The sequence below is a fragment of the Elephantulus edwardii genome, unplaced genomic scaffold (genome assembly GCF_000299155.1).
Source record: "Elephantulus edwardii isolate Elephantulus edwardi_28Jun2011 unplaced genomic scaffold, EleEdw1.0 scaffold00142, whole genome shotgun sequence".
NCBI classification, from domain to species: Eukaryota; Metazoa; Chordata; class Mammalia; order Macroscelidea; family Macroscelididae; genus Elephantulus; species Elephantulus edwardii.
This window is the reverse complement of record NW_006399892.1, coordinates 5,997,480-6,005,941: the sequence shown is the minus strand read 5'-3', so window position 1 is coordinate 6,005,941 and position 8,462 is coordinate 5,997,480.

Below are 8,462 nucleotides of genomic sequence, written 5' to 3'. Positions count from 1 at the left end.
TTCAGCAAAGTGGCAGGATAAAAGATAAAGCTACAAAAATCAGTTGGATTTCTCTACAGTGACAAAGAGAATACAGAACTGGAGCTAAGAAAAACCATACTCATCACAATAGCTAATCATGAGATTAAATATTTGGGAGTAAATCTAAGTAGAAACACAAAGGATCTATTCAAAGAAAATTACAAAACATAAACAACAACAAAAAGAGACCTGGAGAAATGGAAGAATACACCTTCCTCATGGATAGGAAGACTCAATATTGTGAAAGTTGTAATACTATCAAAGGCATTTACATATACAATATAATCCAATAGAAATACCAATTTTATTCTTCAATGAGATGGAAAGGTTATCTCCAATTTCATTTGGAATGGAAAGAAGCCTGGAATAATTAAAGCACTCCTTAAAAAGAGAAACAAGATAGGAGGAACCTTACTCCCTGATTTCAAATCCTACTACATTCTTGTGGTGGTCAAGACAGTGTGGTACTGGTACAATGACAGACAGAAAGATAAATGGAATAGAATTGAGAACCCAGAAATCAGCCAATGTACCTATGGTCAACTGATTTTTGAAAAGGAGAATAAATCAGTTAAATGTGTAAACAGCCTTTTTAACAAATGATGTTGGCAAAACTGAAAAACTGCAGAAAACTCAAGCAAGATCCACACCTCACTCCATATACAAAAATCAAGTCAAAGTAGAACAAGGACCTAGGACTAAAATCAAGGATTATAAACTTCATTATAGAAAAGCTTAGAAGAACCATAGAATCACTAATCCGCAAAATGAACAGTCTTCCATGCATCCTGAAAAATCTACAACCACGAGAGGATAAAATAGATGAAGGGAACTTTTTAAGAATCAAATCTCTATGCACATCCAAAAGCTTCTCCAACAGGGTAAGAAGAAAAGCCAAAGACTGGGAAAATATAGATTTGGTAGCGACATGTCTGATAAGGGACTTATATCTAGAATTTATAGAATACTCAAGCACCACAACAAGATAAAAGGAAGCAATAATTGCAAAATGTGCCCAGAATATGAACAGACACTTCACCAAAGAAGACATTTAGATGATTAATAAAACCAGTAAGAACTGTCCAAAATTCCCAACACTAAGAGATGCAAACAAAAACAACTATGAGATATCATCTCACCTTAGTCAGAATAGCAAAATTTAACAGAGCAGCAAGTAACAAATGATGGTGAGGTTGTGGAGAAACTGAAACCCTTATTCACTGTTGTTGGGAATATAAAATGGTGCAACCACTATGGAAAGCAGAATAGTGCTTTCTCAAAAATTTGAAATAGAAATACCATTTGACCTAGTAATTCTACTACATTAGGAAGATACTCTAAAGAAAGCAGAACTGCAACCTAAGCAGATATATGCACACCTATGTTTATTGCTGCTTTGTTCTCAATAGCAAAGAGTTGGAAACAACCAAAGTGCCCATCAACAAACAAATGGATAGAGAAGCTGTGATCTATTCACACAATGGTATATTATTCAGCACTGAGAAACAAAGAACTCAAACTATTCTACAAAATGGGTGACCCTGGAGGACATTATTCTGAATGAAATGTATCAGTCACAAAAAAATATAAATACTGCATAATACCATTGTTATATAACAGGACTGATGGGGGCATGGGGGGAAACTAAGAAAAGAAAAATAAATAATGTACATGGCATTGAAACAGATGAGGGAGAGAACTGTATAAGAGGAATATGTGATTAGGTATTATTGGCATGACAATAGTCCAGAATAAGAGCTTAATAGTAAAGGGTATTTTTGTGGGGAGTGGGGAGCTGTATGAAAATGAAAGAACTTCTTTTCCAAAGAAAAAAGCGAACTGGGGGGAGGCGGGGGTGGAAGTGGACATGTAGGGAAATGTATAACAATGAATAAATGGAAATCTAAGTTCTTTACAAGCTTTCATTAAAATATTAATTAAAAAAGAATCTTAGCTGTGAATTTGGTGAATTTTAACATGTTATTGTTGTTAAGTCTGGTCAAATACAACTCTCATAGAGACCCTATGAAGAGCAGATTTGAAACTTTTCCTATCCTGTGCAATCCTCACACTTCCTGATACAGTAGAGCCCAATTGACCAGTCACCGTGTCAATCCACATGATTGATAATGGTATTCCTCTCTTTCACCAACCTTCCACTTTTCCAAGCATGATCTCACTTATCAAAGGAAAACATGCAACATGTTCAGAGTATGTGAGATGAAGTGAGGTGTGGAGTTGGAGAATTCATGGACTACCAAGAGAAAAAACAAATAAATATGTCTTGAACAAAATGCAGCCTGAGTGCTTCTTGGGTGCAAAGATTTTGACGCTTCATCTCAAACATAGTTTGGAAAAGGTGCAGCTGAATGTTGCTCAGAGGCAATGATGGTGAGATTTATGCTCATATATATCTTGTGCAAGTTACAAGGAGAGGTCATTTCTAGGAAAGATATATCAAGCTTGGAAAGGTAGAGGGCTGGCAAAAGACAGGAGATGTCCAATAAGGTGGATTGACACAGGGACTGCAGCAATAATCTCAAGTGTATCAGAGACAAGGAGGATGACACAGGATAGGACAGCATTCAAGTCTGTTGTTCATAGGCTCTCTATGAATCCTACTTGAATCGACAGTACCTAACAACAACAACAACAGCAACAGCATAGGCTACTCCACAAGAGTTATTGAAAGTATCAAATAAAAGAAGATTGTTGTTATTATTGTGTGCCATTGAGCAAGAACCAACTCAAAGCTGACTTTCTAGCGGGTTTTGGAGGCAGTCAATTGCCTGGTGGGAGAGTGCCCATCTTTCTCCCATGGAGCAATTGGTGGATTTGAACTTTATGCCTTTGGGATCGCAGTTTAGCACTTACCACTAGGTCACCAAATCTTCCTAGAGTACATTAGGAAACTGGAAGGAAAAGGCAATACAGTATAGTCTACACTCATATTTGCACTCACATTCTCCCCCCACCAAAAAAAAATTCCGTAACTCCACAATAAAAATACATGAATATTGCAGTCTCAAGATGGAGCACAGCTCATAAAAGAATACAACAAATAAAGACTTTATTGTCCCCTCTCTGACTTTCAAAAGTGACACGGAAGCTTGCATGTTCTGGGCACCATTCCCAGAAGTACAGCATTCTCTCCAAAAATTCACAGATGCTCTTCTGGGAATGAGGTGGCAGCACTGGCAACACGAATGAGCTGACAGTGTGCAACTATTCCTGGAAGCACTGCCTTCTGGAGACTAGACTTTCAAGAAAGAACCCCATGTTTAGTTATGTTCTGTTCTTTATAATATCATATGCATTCTAAAAACTCATAGATTAATAGTAAGTGGGAAAGAAACAGCAAGTTGTGGCTACTTGGAAGAATCAATACTAATCTTATTGAAACCAGAGATGCAATTGTTTGAGTTATCAAAGAAGGCTGTTTGTGTGCCCTCTCAAAAAATATTGTTGGAATCCTGATCTCTATATCAATGGGTGCTATTCTGTTGGGAAATAGATTGTATTTGTTACTTAGATCACACCCCAGTAAAATGAGTTTTAAGATTGATCATGCCAGCTAAACACATGCAGGGGAAGACATACAGCATAATTGACTATAATCCGAGAACCAAGGAACACCAGAGGCTAGGTTACAAGGGAAGAATGAACATAGTCACAATCTTAAATTGGGATTTTAGCTTCCAAATTGTGAGAAAACAAAATTCTGTTCTTTAAATCCATTCATTTTTGCTATTTTCTTAGTTAGAAACTATGACAAGTACAATTTAAATAAAAATTGCAAATAATTACTTAAAACAACTAATAAATTAGTATTTTGATTTAAAATGGAACAATATATTATAAATAATTACATTTAAGTTTAATTCTTGAAGAATTATCATCATATAAGCTCCATATCACACACTTTGGGCTTATCGGTAGGAGAGTCTGTTCTTTGGAGAAGGACATCGTGCTTGGAAAAGTGGAAGAATTGCAAAAGAGAAGATCCTTAACACAGTGTCTAGGCTCAAGTATGTCAGAGATGATTAGGACTGCACAGGACAGGAAAATGTTCATATTTGCTATTCATAGGATCTTTGTGAGTCATACTCAACTCTATGGCACTGAACAACAACAACATAAAATCATAATAAATTCTGTCTTATAATGGCTTAAATTTATTGACTGAGAAGTAAAGACAGTATTTTGTCTTTACTTTTCTCACTGTTCAAAGTTCAAAGTTCTCCCATTTAATAAGTCTAGAAAACCTGTGGTGATAGCATATTTTCATTTTTGAATAAAGATGGTAGATGTTATCAAGGTAACTACTATTCATAGTAACCCAACAAATAACAAATGGGAAACTGAGCCTATCCTGTGCAAGTCTCGCAATCTGAGCCATGCTGCAGTATGTTGTATTCATTTTTCAATTCATCTTGTGGACGGTCTTCCTCTCATTTCCCAAGTATGTTAGACATCCTCGCCTGTAAGGTCTACTTTGGCTGCACTTCCTCTAAGACAGATTTGTTGTTCTTTTGTTAGTCCAGGCGATATTTAATACTCTTCAGCATCACAATTCAAAGGGATCAATTCTTTGTTCTGTAACTTTCAACATCAAAATGCATAAGAAGCAACTTAAGACATCATTGCTTGAATCAAAGGCTTAATCTTTAAACTGGTATTTTTGCACTTTAGCACTTTAATGAGCTCCTTACCGCAGTTTCTTCCCAATACATTTTTTTTTCTCTGCTGCTACCACCATGTACTGGAGGAGAGATGTATGTTCCTGTTCACAAAAAAGCCATCCAACGCAATGTGGAAATTGTCAAACAATATTACAACAATCACATACAAGTTAAATCTTGATTTTTTTTTAAATGGCTATAAGTACATAACAGAGAATTGTCAGAAATTCAAACTTCATTTGGAAGAGGATACGGCATGAGAGATATCATTGCTAAGGTCAGATGGATCTTGGTGGAAAGCAGAGAATACCAGAAGGATATTTTTTGTGTGTTTTCTTGATTATGCAAAAACTTTTAATTGTGTGGGTCATACAAATTATGGATATTGTGGAGAAGAATGGGAATCCCAAAGTACTTAACTGGAGACATGTCAAGCCTGTACTTAGATGAAGAAATTATTATTTGAACAGAATAAGGGAATACAGTGTGATTTAAAATCAAGAAGAGTATGCATTGGGGCTATATTTTTCTCCACCTCTATTCAATCTTTAAGTTGAACTAATCATTGGAGAAACTGGACTGAATGAAGAACAATGTAGCATCAGGATTAGAGGAAGACTCTAACTCTTGTGACAAATCATTTGATCTCTTGACTGCTTCTACTATGGATGTGATTGTGGATCCAAGTAAAACGAAGAAATTGACAACTTCAATCTCTTCTGCACCTGTAACCCACCTTAAAGCTGTAATTTTTTTTAATATGTGAGCTTATCTTTTGCCACGCATAGAAGATTTTATTTCTAACTTGATTCAGATTTGGAGATAGAAGCTCTCATGGAGAACAGCCTCCATCTCTCCATCTCTTGATAATCTGCCCCTTGCATTTTCCTTTAGCCTCTGGCATTCTCTTGGCCAAAAGCTTAGCGTACTCTGCAGCCTCGTTCTTATTCTTTTAGTGTGCTGGTTTTTTGTGGGTTGTTTGTTTGTTTGTTTGTTTTTGTTTTTCAGTGAAATGCACTGCCATGTGTGTTGCAGGACATGTGGAGTAACAAGATACTGAATCTTGGGCACTTAGTTCTTGATTTCTTGCCTTCTTTGTTCAGTGGCTTTTTCATAACAGTGACAGACATCATCTTCATTAGAGAGATTGAAGAGTTTGCGAATTCTGCTGGCTCTTTGGGGCCCCAGGTGACAACTCACAGTAGTATCAGTCAGTCCTGGGATATTCTTCTACCCTTTCTTCACAATAACCAAGTTAAGAACACTCAGATTGGCATCCACAATGCAAGATTTGTGCTCTCTTTCCTCATGTCCTCTGTAATTTGTAACAGGAAAGGCTCTTACTCAGCAGCAGGTGAACTCTGCCATGGGTCCAAATGCCCTGCTTCTTGGGGAAAACCTTGTTTATCATTTCCACCACTGATTCGGACAACATATCTCTTCCACTCATCACCACGAGAGTCAGCAGCAACTTCTGTGGCTGTTCACATCTCACAAAACCTTAGAGGTTGCATTCATCATCCATTTCAATGAGTTTTCGGCAGCCAGAGGTTTGGAAGGAGATGTTCAGCTTTGTGGCGAAACTACTGGTTGCTCCAGCAGCACCACAAAAAAGAGATCCAACTCCTGCTTGGTCCTGGATGCATAGAAGCTACCCAAAGGCTGTAGTCTCTGAAAAGTGCTTCAAATCTTCTTCACTTTTTACAAACAAGATTGTGTTGTCTGCTTAATGACTGCTGTTTGATTAATTTTTCTCTGATCTAATATGGCATTTTTCCTCATATTGTCCAGTTTCTCAAATGATTTGATTAGCATACGAACTGAAAATGTATGAGCAAATGATGCAACCATAATGAACTTATTTTTTTTTTTATGGTGTAGTGTTTCCTTATTCTTGTTCAGGCAGATGTTTCTTGATCTATTTACAGGTTTCACACATTCACTTTTAAGCGTTCAGGGGTTCTCATTCTTCTCAATGTTATCCATAATGCGTTATGATCCACACAGGTAGATGTCTTTGAATCATTAATAAAACACAAGTAAACATCTTTCAGGTACTCTTTATTTTCAGGCATGAGAAACAATATTTATTACTTTCAACAATGATATCAGTTCCCTAAGCCATGACCTCTTCTGAATCCACCTCAAATTTCTGACTGCTTTTGGTTAATCTACCTTTCCAATCATCTTTTTCACATAATCTCCAACAAGATTTGACTGGCATATGATATTAATTGTATTATTCTCTAATTTCCACATTCTGCAGTATAATTCTTATGCATCTATTCTAATCAGTCATTTGACCAAGTAACTGTCTTCAACTTTATTGATATAGGCTAGTACGTACATGCAAGTGAAGTGGAAATACAAGTACAAATAATTTAATTTATCAAGAAAGATATTTAGTATCATTTTGTTATTATTTGTTGTCAAATCAGTCCCCATCCATGGAGATTCTATTTCCTTATCACCATATCAGATTGATATTTGATAGTTGGGTAGACACTTTTCATTGGATACTTTTAGAGATAGATCAACAGATCTTTCATCCTACTCTGCTTTAGTTTGATAACTTCTAAACCTACTCCACTGTGGGTCGCCCTGTTCTTGTTTGAAATACTGGTGGTATAGATTCAGCATCATTTCAGTAGCAAATATGAAAGTACAGTAAATTAGCAGACAAACAGTAGCCACTGGACTAACAATATTTAAAATTATAGGGAATTTTTGTTCAAGATGATATACTGCTTTATGTACCTGATAGTTATTAACTTAAAATAAATTATACTTACTACTAGTTCTCTACATTTCTTAAATCAAATTATACCATGGGAAACTGTCTCTACTACTTACACAGTTTTCCTTTCCTTTATTACCCAAGATTCATTTTTTACTCCTTTAATACCAGATTCAATTGAACTATTATTCAGTTAATATATAATAACAAAGAAGTCTTATGAACCATAAAATTTTCACTTTCAGATTCACCAAAAAACAGCATTATTTTTTGAGTAAAAAAATACTCATCAAAAGCTCTGACCATTTTTGTTAGTGGGAAAAATAATAATATAAGGAGAATAATATTGACGTAACAACATTATATGATACATGTTCAGTTGTTCTTTTGAGCTTTGGTGTAAGTTTGTGATTTGCACGTAAATCAGCATGCATTTTTTGAACATGTGGTTCGCTGACTACAACCTGATTTAAGGTAGGCTTTTGACCAATAGATTTTGTGGGAATGGAAGACTGCAAAAGTAAAAGTTTGATCTTGCTTGTATCAACATTTAAAAGAAATAAGTAATTTACTGGCTAATTAAAAATGAACCCCAAAAAATCCGAGGAACATACAATTTGTAATGTCATTCTGCAGACTAGGTCATTCTGTGCTTCAGTTCAAATTTTTGAATGCTGATATGAATCATTGCTCTGCTTTTAACTTCACATTCCTCTTCCTAAATTTCTTCTTTGTGGGAAATATTCACCAATATCCACACTAAAAAACAATGAGAAAATGTTTACCCATTGTTATTTACTTTCCCTTATTTATGTTTCATTATTTTAAATTTTTATCAAAGGTCAAAACTTAGGGCAATATTTTAGTAATTGTTAATTTTTAATGTCATCCTTCATTCCTACTTTATTTAACACTTATAGCATAGTTATTTTAAAAGAAAAAGATGAATTTTTGCAAATCAACAATTTTATTTTCCCAAAAGTTAGGAGTATGCAATGAGGGTTGTAGAGTGGATTATATTT